Genomic DNA, 15,295 nt, shown 5'->3' on the forward strand with positions numbered 1-15,295 from the left:
TCCGCCTTATCCACGGCCCCCATTTTGACGTTATAGTCAAGCACACAATCTGGTTTGATCTTTCTCTCTCCCGTCAGGTGGTCCACCTTCCCTGTGGCCGACATGGTTGCTGTATGGACAGTGGAGAGGACATGGACGTCTCGTTTGTCATGCCACTTTACTGCCAGCTGTTGACCGTTCTCCTGGAACTCCACCTCCCCTCTCTGCATCTTCCTGCATCCGAATGCCGGCATCCCCTTCCTGTTCGACCTGACTGTGCCACAGGCCCCTGTGCTGTTGGAGAGCAGATGCTGGAAGAGTGTGGGACTGCTGTACCAATTGTCCATGTACAAAGTGTGTCCCTTGCCGAGATGAGGAGCCAGCATGGTCATCACCCCGGACCCGGACACCCCAAGCCCCTCATAATGTTGGATGTCAGTGGTGGACCCTGTGTAAACTATAATATCCTGGACAAATCCTGTCTTCACGTCGCACATGACAAAGAACTTTTTTTGCTCTGTTTGAAGGCTGTCAGCTTCTTCTCAGGAAGAGAATCCCTTAGCCTTTCAACTAATTTTGGGTTAGTTCTCTCAAGAAGAACTAACCCATCTCAACATGACAGAAAGTAAGACAGGGAAACCCATCTCAACATGACAGAAAGTAAGACAGGAGTCTCTGACCTTATCTTCTCTCAAGAAGATGTCTGGTAGGCAGGGCTGGGCGATATGGACCAAAAGTCATATCCTGATATATTTAGGCTGAATATCGATATAAGATATATATCCTGATATTTTTTTCTGCAAAGTGAGAGCAAATGTTCAGTCAAAGTCAAAGCCAGATATGACATGTCTCAAGTAGTTTTATTGAAACCGGCTATTTCAGTGAACAGTTGAAAAATCAAATGAATAAATAATAAACAGGGCTCTTCACCTGGTTCAGATTAAATGCTCAGCTGTTCAAATAACAACAACATGTAAACATAAACACTGTAGAACAACAGGACGACCTTTTTGAAATCAAAGCTCCATAAGGTGCACATTTAAATAAATAAAAATATCTTAAACAAAAATAGCCTATAAAATAAAATAGGCCTATCTTTTTCTGAAATAAATATTATTTATATTTATGAGAAAAGTCAACTTTTTTTTAGTTTGACAGCTTTAAATGGCTTATTAAAATCAAATTACAGATTTCTTCTCCTTTCTAACAAATCCACAGATGCAAATAACGAACATTACAAAATAATAAACTATGACAAACCCTAGTAAGGGCAGCAATTATATATAAATAAAGAACAAAATAAAGTGCTCAGTTTGAGAAAATGTGTTTTAAACATCAGCCTGAGATTACCATTTGCTTTTTGTTAACTCAATTTCTTATCTGAACAGCCTCAACCAGTTGCACAAGAAACAGACTATCAACTCAATAAACATTTTCCCCCTCTTTTTTTACTTTGATAAACAGTAATGCTGTCTTGAGGTAGACATTAGAAGACAAGCGTGTCCTCCTTCGTTTAAAGATTTTGTGCGAGAAACACCAGCCTGTCAACGGCATCCGGCTTCAGAGATGCTCTGTGGCAGGTCACGATATTGCCACTGCAGCTGAAAACCCTTTCGGAGGGTGAACTGGTAGCTGGTACCAAGAGATACTTTTTTTGCCAGGTGGCTCAGAGCTGGAAAGACAACTTCATGATCCTTCCACCACTTGAGGGGATCAGTGTCACTCTCCACACTTGCTGACTGCAAGTAACTTGACAGTTCATTTTCAATAGCCTCCCTCTTGGTTGGTGGCGCAGTGGTGGTGGCTGTGCGCTGCTTGAAGAAGCTTGCCACTGTCTTAGCTTTTGGTGCCACTGCTGCTTCTCCATCTGCAGGCTCAGGCACAGTTGGCACACGTAGGTAAGGCGGTTGACAGCTGCTCTGATCAGCCAGTAGCGTCTCCACCTCCAAGACAGCTCTGTGCTTCAATGCATCAACTTTTTCACTTGGGATATAGGTGGCCCTGAAGCGTGGATCCACAAATGAAGCCATCTCCAATAGGTCAGTAGTGGCTGGGTCAGAATACTTGCGGTTGAGGTACTCAACAATGCTGGTCTTGATCGATTTGCAAAGCTCGCTATCACCCTCTTCACATGCCAGGAGACTTTCGTTAAAAAGGTGCAGCACAGGTTTTACATATGATAGAGTGACGTACTCCTCACCTGACAAAGCATCGGTAAAGTCCTGGAGAGGTTTCAGGACCTTTTGGACTGCTTCTAGGACCTCTAAGTCCTGCCAGGTAGGGACAAGGTGCCTGGTCTTTTTGTCATTAGACAGGACTTTGGCCAGTGCTCCTTCCTGCTCCAGGACTCTCTCTATCATCTGCTGCCTTGATCCCCAGCGTGTGGCAGACTCGGTTATGAGTTGGTGACTTGGCAGACCCAGCTGAATCTGGACTTCAGCAAGATGTCTCCTTTTCTTCCAGCTCTACCAAAAACAGCTTACAATTCTCTTGCACAGAGAAATGGCCCGGGTGACGCGCTTGTCATTCATGCCATGTCCTGTCAGAATCATAAAAAAAACTATTAAACAAATGTGCTTATGCGAGAAATTTGACTCTGTTTTCACTTTAACACACTCATACAACTAAGTGCTTTCCAAAATCAAGCTTTAGAAATATTCTACATTAATATTTTCTTGTTTCATAGTTTATTTTTTTTAATCAACGCCAGTCCTAATCATAAATATCAAATATTATATTCATTTATTTTGTGAATTTGAATCCTGTAAGTGATTTGTATGTATTATTATTTGTGTATAATTTATAAATGATGACTATACTGTATGTACATTTACTGATGTTTCGTTCTTGTTGTTGTTCTTAGTATTTATGCTTAGTATTTAATGCTACTTCATATTTCTACTCCACTAAAAACTCCACAATGTTTAGGCCTACCTACGTGTCAACATTAGTTTCTAGTTACTTTGCAGTTGGCTCTTCAATCCAGAGAAAAAACTATAGTCTATCATAATAACTAAATATGTTACCTTGATGATATCAACAGGCTAACCAGCATTTTAAAGTCATAATTACCTCACCTTTACCAGCTGTAACATTAAAGTGGTAAACACATCAATGCATCACTAATTCTTATCCAATAACCTAATAAATATGGTTATGATATCTACCATCCTGTATTGTAAGTGATTTTACTTTTAGCACTTTATGTTTTGTGTTTTATTAATCCATTTTTGGCCAAGACAGCAGCATAAAACAAAACAAGTTGCAGACAGACACAAAGGAAAATAATAAAAAACTAATATTTTAATATGTTTTTTTCTTTAAAGTAAAATATGTGAATAGTCCTTAATAAAACACTGCACTCCCCAATAGCCAAGTGTAGTCTGACCGAAGCACTGCATCCTCATCGTTCAGCTCCACCGCTCTGACCACGTCGCTCCCGTTGGCGGTTGTTATAGCAACCGGATGCTTTTCTTGGAGTTTCCCAGCTTGCGTCCTGCGAGGCCTCAGCTATATGCTCACCGGTGTGATCCTGGGGGGAAATAACTTGTTTTGGAGACACGACGCTGTTTTCATCTCCCCCAGTCGTTGAATGAAGTGAACATGTCACGCTTCATGTAAAGGCTCACATTGTCCTGCTCGACCCACATATCGCTGGTCAACGCCAAAATGGGTCCCGTTAGCGAGCCGGTCAGCAAGGCTCTGCCTGACTTCAGTGGACATTTGTGGCAGTGCTTCTCGTGTAAAGTAGTTGGGAAGCTCATATCTCGGGTCCATAGTTTTCAGTAGCTTTTTTGAATCCGACTTGTTCCACAGTTGCAACAGGGACCATATCTTTAGCAATGTGATAGGACACCGCTGTAGTTATAGTACACCACTTGCCAATTTTCTTTTCATAAAGGCACACTGCGGGAAAATGAAGTTTGCAGTGAGCTTTGTTTCGGGGCTTTTTCGGGTTGTCGACGGCTTGCGGCTGGGGCTTCTGCAGCGCGCAGTTTCACACACCACTGTTTTAGGTGGTGAAAAAGATTTGTAGTGCTTCCACCCCTGGCTGTAACTTTTTTTATGGCACTGCCTACATATAACGTGATTTTGTTGCTCATCTGATACTTTGAATCCGAACCATCTCCAAATTACTGAGCCAATGCTTTTTCTTTTACTAACCAATTCCTCGTCAAAACGCTCCGCAGACGCTGTTGCTTCCTCCATGTTTGTTGAAGTGTCTGTTCCTGCCCCTCCGCCCTCTGTGCATGAAAGAGGAGGCGCGGGGAGCAGCGCAGAGAGCTCCGGGTCTGCAGCTTGCTTGGAGCAAGGATCAAAGCGCAAATTTCAACTATATCGATATATGCGAAATGGTCTAATTTCATATCACATTTAAAATATATCGATATATTTTTTATATCGATATATCGCCCAGCCCTAGTCAGGCTGATAAGAACAATTCTTATTTTGTATAATGGGTCATTTAGGATGGCAGTAGCATTGTTGACGAAATGCAGGCATCGCAGCAGAATTAGGAAGCGGTCTTGGGAAAAGAGGGTGGCAAAGAAGGGAGTTGCAAACATAGGATCTGTGCTCCAGTATTCTCTTAGGGAGTTCTTCTTTACTATCCCCATGAGGAGGACTGTCACCAGGAAGGTATACATTTCACTCATTGTGGTTGTCACCCATTTAGCGAGTTTCCCCCCTCACTCCTGGCTCTCTCTTCTCTTGTAGCTCCAAGGCATAGCGATTGGTCTCCTGTACTATGGTTTCCCACCAGCTCCTCTGTCAGAAACAACTTGAAGCACTCTGCCTCAGATGGAAATGGACTCCAGACTGGGACTCATCAAAACAAACAGCAGGGCCAGGAGGGGTGAAATGACTGGTGGCCTTCCAGCTACCACAGAACTCCTGTACTTCATCCACTGTCGGTCTCCCTCCATCACCACCAGCATCTTCAAAGGGACCTGGTACTTGGTCAGTGGACAAGGGAACCTCAGATTCAGGGTTCTCAATGGCTACAAGGTTGGGGGGGGGGCAGCTCCTCACAGTCAGAATCTGATTCCTGACTTTCAGACTCAGACTCATTGTCAGAATTGTAAAAAAAATCTCCAGAATTTCCACATTTGTGAGTTGTCTCCTTTTGAAAGACATTGCTAATGCTACAGCTTAGCTCACTAGCTACATACATAAACAACAACACTGAATGGCTCAGAGTGAGAGGGGACGTGATTGACTGCCGGCGTGCGTCACTTGTATCAATAAATCACCATCAGAAAATGTTTTGTGAGGTAATTATTTGTGTATTTATTGTTTTATTCACATGTTTTCAATTCTGGGTGACAAATCATGCATTCCGATTCTTGCATAGATTGTAATGGGCACATATTATGTGTGTAAAATACTTATTTGAAGGTTATACTGATTATGATGAGCTAAGCTAATTCCAGCTATGTGTATGGAGCCATGTTTGTTGACATACAATGCATTCTGGGTTTCACGTAATCATCCGTTTGACCAAAGATGTTATAACAAAATGAGGTGAGTAAGAGTTCACTCATTTTTTGAATACTTCCGGAAATGAATGGTGGGATGTGAACGACGGTAGATGACACACCCCTTCAACACTATAAACAGACCAAACTCATCTTGTCTTTTATTATCTTCGGTTTCTGTGAGGGGAAAATGCATGACTGCGCGCTGAAACTAATCGTCGGATTACTGTCGATTTCTAGAAAGTGTTTTACCTAATTATTTCGATCAATGGTGAGCTCACCCCGTGATGTGATTAATTATACATAGTAATTGCAATTAGCTAATTCATATTGTAGTTTACGTCAGCCGAGAGTTAGAAAATATGACCGCTTGTGTTGGGTCAATCTATCCTCAGTTAGCGCTACGACAAATGTAGCCTACATTTTTTCCGGTTAGGATGATTGTGTTGTGATATATATATATATATACTTCTGTGAATATCTGAACCATTTGCATCCAAAAATAAACTGCTCACATTCTGGAGATAAACTTTGTAAGGACTGTGTGTGTTTTTGTGTAAATAGTTTCTGAAAAAAGTGTGTCCAGCTCAAACGCTGATTGTTGCGTCATTGGAAACTGTCCGTTGTAAACGAGTGTTCTAAATGAGTGTTCTAAAGAGCGTTCTAAACGAGGGTTCTAAATGAGGGTTCTAAAGAGCGTTCTAAACGAGCGTTCTAAATGAGTGTTGTAAATGAGTGTTCTGAGTGTTCTAAATGAGCGTTCTAAATGAGGGTTCTAAAGAGCATTCTAAATGAGCGTTGTAAATGAGTGTTCTAAAATAGGGTTCTAAAAGAGGGTTCTAAACGAGGGTTGTAAATGAGTGTTCTAAAGAGCGTTCTAAATGAGGGTTCTAAATGAGTGTTCTAAAGAGCGTTCTAAACGAGCGTTCTAAATGAGTGTTGTAAATGAGTGTTCTGAGTGTTCTAAATGAGCGTTCTAAATGAGGGTTCTAAAGAGCATTCTAAATGAGCGTTGTAAATGAGTGTTCTAAAATAGGGTTCTAAAAGAGGGTTCTAAAAGAGGGTTCTAAACGAGCGTTCTAAACGAGGGTTCGTATGAGGGTTCTAAATGTGTGTTCTAAATGAGTGTTCTAATGAGCATTCTAAACGAGGGTTCTAAATGAGGGTTCTAAATGAGGGTTTTAAAATAGCGTTCTAAATGAGGGTTCTAAAAGAGCGTTCTAAACGAGCGTTCTAAACGAGTGTTCTAAATTAGTGTTTGTAATGAGGGTTCTAAATGTGTGTTCTAAATGAGGGTTCTAATGAGTGTTCTAAATGAGGGTTCTAAACGAACGTTCTAAATGAGGGTTTTAAAATAGCGTTCTAAATGAGGGTTCTAAATGAGGTTTCTAAATGAGTGTTCTAAAGAGCGTTCTAAAAGAGTGTTCTAAAAGAGGGTTCTAAAAGAGGGTTCTAAAAGAAGCGTTCTAAAAGAGGGTTCTAAAAGAGCGTTCTAAAAGAGTGTTCTAAAAGAGCGTTCTAAATTAGTGTTCGTAATGAGGGATCTAACTGTGTGTTCTAAACGAGCGTTCTAAATGAGTGTTCTAAATGAGTGTTGTAAAAGAGCGTTCTAAATGAGGGTTCTAAATGAGCGCTGTAAATGAGTGTTGTAAATGAGCGTTGTAAATGAGCGTTCTAAATGAGCGTTCTAAATGAGTGTTAGGCTATATAGTGCACTGTGTTTGACCAAGGTCCACAGGTAATTGTAGTGCACAATTTAGTGTTCTAATCACACAGCGCTTCAGGAACCACTGTAGAACGATCACACCCCGTGTGACAGGCAGCCAGGTTAGGGTTAGGAGGTGTTACTAGACAGACAGACAGTCAGGTTAGGAGGTGTCACTAGACAGACAGACAGACAGACAGGTTAGGGTTAGGAGGTGTTACTAGACAGACAGACAGACAGACAGGTTAGGGTTAGGAGGTGTTACTGTACAGACAGACAGACAGACAGACAGGTTAGGGTTAGGAGGTGTTACTGTACAGACAGACAGGTTAGGGTTAGGAGGTGTTACTAGACAGACAGACAGACAGACAGACAGGTTAGAGTTAGGAGGTGTTACTGAACAGACAGACAGACAGACAGGTTAGGGTTAGGAGGTGTTACTATACAGACAGACAGACAGACAGACAGACAGACAGGTTAGGAGGTGTTACTGTACAGACAGACAGGTTAGGGTTAGGAGGTGTTACTAGACAGACAGACAGACAGGTTAGGGTTAGGAGGTGTTACTGTACAGACAGACAGACAGACAGACAGACAGACAGGTTAGGGTTAGGAGGTGTTACTGTACAGACAGACAGACAGACAGGTTAGGGTTAGGAGGTGTTACTGAACAGACAGACAGACAGGTTAGGAGGTGTTACTATACAGACAGACAGACAGACAGGCAGGCAGACAGACAGGTTAGAGTTAGGTGTTACTATACAGACAGACAGACAGGCAGGCAGACAGACAGGTTAGAGTTAGGAGGTGTTACTGTACAGACAGACAGACAGACAGACAGACAGACAGACAGACAGACAGACAGGTAGGTTAGGACGTGTTACTATACAGACAGACAGACAGGTTAGGGTTAGGAGGTGTTACTATACAGACAGACAGACAGGTTAGGGTTAGGAGGTGTTACTATACAGACAGACAGACAGACGGGTTAGGAGGTGTTACTAGACAGACAGACAGACAGACAGACAGACAGACAGACAGGTTAGAGTTAGGAGGTGTTACTGAACAGACAAACAGACAGACAGGTTAGGAGGTGTTACTATACAGACAGACAGACAGACAGGCAGGCAGACAGACAGGTTAGGGTTAGGAGGTGTTACTGTACAGACAGACAGACAGACAGGTTAGGGTTAGGAGGTGTTACTAGACAGACAGACAGACAGACAGACAGACAGGTTAGAGTTAGGAGGTGTTACTGTACAGACAGACAGACAGACAGGTTAGGGTTAGGAGGTGTTACTGGACAGACAGACAGACAGGTTAGGGTTAGGAGGTGTTACTAGACAGACAGACAGGTTAGGGTTAGGAGGTGTTACTATACAGACAGACAGACAGACGGGTTAGGAGGTCTTACTAGACAGACAGACAGACAGACAGACAGACAGGTTAGGGTTATGAGGTGTTACTGAAAAGACAGACAGACAGGTTAGGAGGTGTTACTATACAGACAGACAGACAGACAGGTTAGGGTTATGAGGTGTTACTGAACAGACAAACAGACAGACAGACAGGTTAGGAGGTGTTACTATACAGACAGACAGACAGACAGGCAGGCAGACAGACAGGTTAGAGTTAGGAGGTGTTACTGAACAGACAAACAGACAGACAGGTTAGGAGGTGTTACTATACAGACAGACAGACAGACAGGCAGGCAGACAGACAGGTTAGAGTTAGGAGGTGTTACTGAACAGACAGACAGACAGGTTAGGGTTAGGAGGTGTTACTATACAGACAGACAGACAGAGACAGACAGACAGGTTAGGGTTAGGAGGTGTTACTATACAGACAGACAGACAGGTTAGGGTTAGGAGGTGTTACTAGACAGACAGACAGACAGACAGGTTAGGGTTAGGAGGTGTTACTGGACAGACAGACAGACAGACAGGTTAGGGTTAGGAGGTGTTACTAGACAGACAGACAGGTTAGGGTTAGGAGGTGTTACTATACAGACAGACAGACAGGTTAGGGTTAGGAGATGTTACTAGACAGACAGACAGACAGACAGGTTAGGGTTATGAGGTGTTACTGAAAAGACAGACAGACAGACAGGTTAGGAGATGTTACTAGACAGACAGACAGACAGACAGACAGACAGACAGACAGACAGGTTAGGGTTAGGAGGTGTTACTATACAGACAGACAGACAGGTTAGGGTTAGGAGATGTTACTAGACAGACAGACAGACAGACAGACAGACAGGTTAGAGTTAGGAGGTGTTACTGTACAGACAGACAGGTTAGGGTTATGAGGTGTTACTGTACAGACAGACAGACAGACAGACAGGTTAGGGTTAGGAGGTGTTACTGAAAAGACAGACAGACAGACAGAGAGACAGACAGAGAGACAGGTTAGAGTTAGGAGGAAAAAAATGCATGGCTGCACGCTGAAACTAATCGTCGGATTACTGTCGATTTCTAGAAAGTGTTTTACCTAATTATTTCGATCAATGGTGAGCTCACCCCGTGATGTGATTAATTATACATAGTAATTGCTATTAGCTAATTCATATTGTAGTTCACGCCAGCCGAGAGTTAGAAAATATGACTGCTTGTGTTGGGTCAATCTTTCTTCAGTTAGCGCTACGACAAATGTAGCCTACATTTTTCCGGTTAGGATGATTGTATTGTGCTATATATATATATATATATATATATATATATACACTGCTCAAAAAAATAAAGGGAACACTTAAACAACACATCCTAGATCTGAATGAAAGAAATAATCTTATTAAATACTTTTTTCTTTACATAGTTGAATGTGCTGACAACAAAATCACACAAAAATAATCAATGGAAATCCAATTTATCAACCCATGGAGGTCTGGATTTGGAGTCACACTCAAAATTAAAGTGGAAAACCACACTACAGGCTGATCCAACTTTGATGTAATGTCCTTAAAACAAGTCAAAATGAGGCTCAGTAGTGTGTGTGGCCTCCACGTGCCTGAATGACCTCCCTACAACGCCTGGGCATGCTCCTGATGAGGTGGCGGATGGTCTCCTGAGGGATCTCCTCCCAGACCTGGACTAAAGCATCCGCCAACTCCTGGACAGTCTGTGGTGCAACGTGGCGTTGGTGGATGGAGCGAGACATGATGTCCCAGATGTGCTCGATTGGATTCAGGTCTGGGGAACGGGCGGGCCAGTCCATAGCATCAATGCCTTCCTCTTGCAGGAACTGCTGACACACTCCAGCCACATGAGGTCTAGCATTGTCTTGCATTAGGAGGAAATCAGGGCCAACCGCACCAGCATATGGTCTCACAAGGGGTCTGAGGATCTCATCTCGGTACCTAATGGCAGTCAGGCTACCTCTCAATTTAGAACACACATTTAGAACCCTCATTTAGAACGCTCATTTAAACGCTCATTTAGAACGTTCCTTTAGAACCCTCATTTAGAACGCTCATTTAGAACCCTCGTTTAGAACGCTCATTTAGAACGCTCCTTTAGAACCCTCGTTTAGAACCCTCGTTTAGAACCCTCATTTACAACAACAATCAGCATTTGAGCTGGACACACTTTTTTCAGAAACTATTTACACAAAACACACACAGTCCTTACAAAGTTTATCTCCAGAATGTGAGCAGTTTATTTTTTAAAGGAAATGGTTCATATATTCACAGAAGTATATATATTTAATCACTGAACAGTAGCAGACCTAACTTCATCTGTTCCTGACTCTGGATAGTGGATTAAAAAGACCACCTGTTGTTACATCAACACCAGACATCATGATTCATGGAAATGGACATTGTATTTTATCAAATATGAAAACCTTAAATCTCTTCAAATTCAAATCAGTCAGAAAATAAGGATTGTACATAAAACAGAGCAGAATAAATCATCACATCTGGGGACCATCACCACCAGCATGACTAGTATCTATGTGGACCCTACTACAGTTTAACCAGCTCAGCTATAGACTACACCAGCATGACTAGTATCTATGTGGACCCTACTACAGTTTAACCAGCTCAGCTATAGACTACACCAGCATGACTAGTATCTATGTGGACCCTACTACAGTTTAACCAGCTCAGCTATAGACTACACCAGCATGACTAGTATCTATGTGGACCCTACTACAGTTTAACCAGCTCAGCTATAGACTACACCAGCATGACTAGTATCTATGTGGACCCTACTACAGTTTAACCAGCTCAGCTATAGACTACACCAGCATGACTAGTATCTATGTGGACCCTACTACAGTTTAACCAGCTCAGCTATAGACTACACCAGCATGACTAGTATCTATGTGGACCCTACTACAGTTTAACCAGCTCAGCTATAGACTACACCAGCATGACTAGTATCTATGTGGACCCTACTACAGTTTAACCAGCTCAGCTATAGACTACACCAGCATGACTAGTATCTATGTGGACCCCACTACAGTTTAACCAGCTCAGCTATAGACTACACCAGCATGACTAGTATCTATGTGGACCCTACTACAGTTTAACCAGCTCAGCTATAGACTATACCAGCATGACTAGTATCTATGTGGACCCTACTACAGTTTAACCAGCTCAGCTATAGACTACACCAGCGTGACTAGTATCTATGTGGACCCTACTACAGTTTAACCAGCTCAGCTATAGACTACACCAGCTTGACTAGTATCTATGTGGACCCTACTACAGTTTAACCAGCTCAGCTATAGACTACACCAGCATGACTAGTATCTATGTGGACCCTACTACAGTTTAACCAGCTCAGCTATAGACTACACCAGCATGACTAGTATCTATGTGGACCCTACTACAGTTTAACCAGCTCAGCTATAGACTACACCAGCATGACTAGTATCTATGTGGACCCTACTACAGTTTAACCAGCTCAGCTATAGACTACACCAGCATGACTAGTATCTATGTGGACCCTACTACAGTTTAACCAGCTCAGCTATAGACTACACCAGCATGACTAGTATCTATGTGGACCCTACTACAGTTTAACCAGCTCAGCTATAGACTACACCAGCATGACTAGTATCTATGTGGACCCTACTACAGTTTAACCAGCTCAGCTATAGACTACACCAGCGTGACTAGTATCTATGTGGACCCTACTACAGTTTAACCAGCTCAGCTATAGACTACACCAGCATGACTAGTATCTATGTGGACCCTACTACAGTTTAACCAGCTCAGCTATAGACTACACCAGCATGACTAGTATCTATGTGGACCCTACTACAGTTTAACCAGCTCAGCTATAGACTACACCAGCATGACTAGTATCTATGTGGACCCTACTACAGTTTAACCAGCTCAGCTATAGACTACACCAGCATGACTAGTATCTATGTGGACCCTACTACAGTTTAACCAGCTCAGCTATAGACTACACCAGCATGACTAGTATCTATGTGGACCCTACTACAGTTTAACCAGCTCAGCTATAGACTACACCAGCATGACTAGTATCTATGTGGACCCTACTACAGTTTAACCAGCTCAGCTATAGACTACACCAGCATGACTAGTATCTATGTGGACCCTACTACAGTTTAACCAGCTCAGCTATAGACTACACCAGCATGACTAGTATCTATGTGGACCCTACTACAGTTTAACCAGCTCAGCTATAGACTACACCAGCATGACTAGTATCTATGTGGACCCTACTACAGTTTAACCAGCTCAGCTATAGACTACACCAGCATGACTAGTATCTATGTGGACCCTACTACAGTTTAACCAGCTCAGCTATAGACTACACCAGCATGACTAGTATCTATGTGGACCCTACTACAGTTTAACCAGCTCAGCTATAGACTACACCAGCATGACTAGTATCTATGTGGACCCTACTACAGTTTAACCAGCTCAGCTATAGACTACACCAGCATGACTAGTATCTATGTGGACCCTACTACAGTTTAACCAGCTCAGCTATAGACTACACCAGCATGACTAGTATCTATGTGGACCCTACTACAGTTTAACCAGCTCAGCTATAGACTACACCAGCATGACTAGTATCTATGTGGACCCTACTACAGTTTAACCAGCTCAGCTATAGACTACACCAGCATGACTAGTATCTATGTGGACCCTACTACAGTTTAACCAGCTCAGCTATAGACTACACCAGCATGACTAGTATCTATGTGGACCCTACTACAGTTTAACCAGCTCAGCTATAGACTACACCAGCATGACTAGTATCTATGTGGACCCTACTACAGTTTAACCAGCTCAGCTATAGACTACACCAGCATGACTAGTATCTATGTGGACCCTACTACAGTTTAACCAGCTCAGCTATAGACTACACCAGCATGACTAGTATCTATGTGGACCCTACTACAGTTTAACCAGCTCAGCTATAGACTACACCAGCATGACTAGTATCTATGTGGACCCTACTACAGTTTAACCAGCTCAGCTATAGACTACACCAGCATGACTAGTATCTATGTGGACCCTACTACAGTTTAACCAGCTCAGCTATAGACTACACCAGCATGACTAGTATCTATGTGGACCCTACTACAGTTTAACCAGCTCAGCTATAGACTACACCAGCATGACTAGTATCTATGTGGACCCTACTACAGTTTAACCAGCTCAGCTATAGACTACACCAGCATGACTAGTATCTATGTGGACCCTACTACAGTTTAACCAGCTCAGCTATAGACTACACCAGCATGACTAGTATCTATGTGGACCCTACTACAGTTTAACCAGCTCAGCTATAGACTACACCAGCATGACTAGTATCTATGTGGACCCTACTACAGTTTAACCAGCTCAGCTATAGACTACACCAGCATGACTAGTATCTATGTGGACCCTACTACAGTTTAACCAGCTCAGCTATAGACTACACCAGCATGACTAGTATCTATGTGGACCCTACTACAGTTTAACCAGCTCAGCTATAGACTACACCAGCATGACTAGTATCTATGTGGACCCTACTACAGTTTAACCAGCTCAGCTATAGACTACACCAGCATGACTAGTATCTATGTGGACCCTACTACAGTTTAACCAGCTCAGCTATAGACTACACCAGCATGACTAGTATCTATGTGGACCCTACTACAGTTTAACCAGCTCAGCTATAGACTACACCAGCATGACTAGTATCTATGTGGACCCTACTACAGTTTAACCAGCTCAGCTATAGACTACACCAGCATGACTAGTATCTATGTGGACCCTACTACAGTTTAACCAGCTCAGCTATAGACTACACCAGCATGACTAGTATCTATGTGGACCCTACTACAGTTTAACCAGCTCAGCTATAGACTACACCAGCATGACTAGTATCTATGTGGACCCTACTACAGTTTAACCAGCTCAGCTATAGACTACACCAGCATGACTAGTATCTATGTGGACCCTACTACAGTTTAACCAGCTCAGCTATAGACTACACCAGCATGACTAGTATCTATGTGGACCCTACTACAGTTTAACCAGCTCAGCTATAGACTACACCAGCATGACTAGTATCTATGTGGACCCTACTACAGTTTAACCAGCTCAGCTATAGACTACACCAGCATGACTAGTATCTATGTGGACCCTACTACAGTTTAACCAGCTCAGCTATAGACTACACCAGCATGACTAGTATCTATGTGGACCCTACTACAGTTTAACCAGCTCAGCTATAGACTACACCAGCATGACTAGTATCTATGTGGACCCTACTACAGTTTAACCAGCTCAGCTATAGACTACACCAGCATGACTAGTATCTATGTGGACCCTACTACAGTTTAACCAGCTCAGCTATAGACTACACCAGCATGACTAGTATCTATGTGGACCCTACTACAGTTTAACCAGCTCAGCTATAGACTACACCAGCATGACTAGTATCTATGTGGACCCTACTACAGTTTAACCAGCTCAGCTATAGACTACACCAGCATGACTAGTATCTATGTGGACCCTACTACAGTTTAACCAGCTCAGCTATAGACTACACCAGCATGACTAGTATCTATGTGGACCCTACTACAGTTTAACCAGCTCAGCTATAGACTACACCAGCATGACTAGTATCTATGTGGACCCTACTACAGTTTAACCAGCTCA

The 15,295-nt window shown here is 42.7% G+C and overlaps 1 long non-coding RNA gene across 1 annotated transcript; it reads left to right on the forward strand.

Moving 5' to 3' along the window:
* Positions 1–4,023: 4,023 nt before the first annotated feature.
* On the forward strand, positions 4,024–5,241 carry LOC145867048 (uncharacterized). Its single transcript, XR_014383203.1, has 2 exons — positions 4,024–4,617; positions 4,696–5,241. It is a non-coding gene; the product is annotated as an uncharacterized LOC145867048 (long non-coding RNA).
* Positions 5,242–15,295: the final 10,054 nt, after the last annotated feature.

This window comes from Salmo salar, unplaced genomic scaffold (assembly GCF_965601325.2).
Source record: "Salmo salar unplaced genomic scaffold, fSalSal1 ptg000171l, whole genome shotgun sequence".
Taxonomy (NCBI): Eukaryota; Metazoa; Chordata; class Actinopteri; order Salmoniformes; family Salmonidae; genus Salmo; species Salmo salar.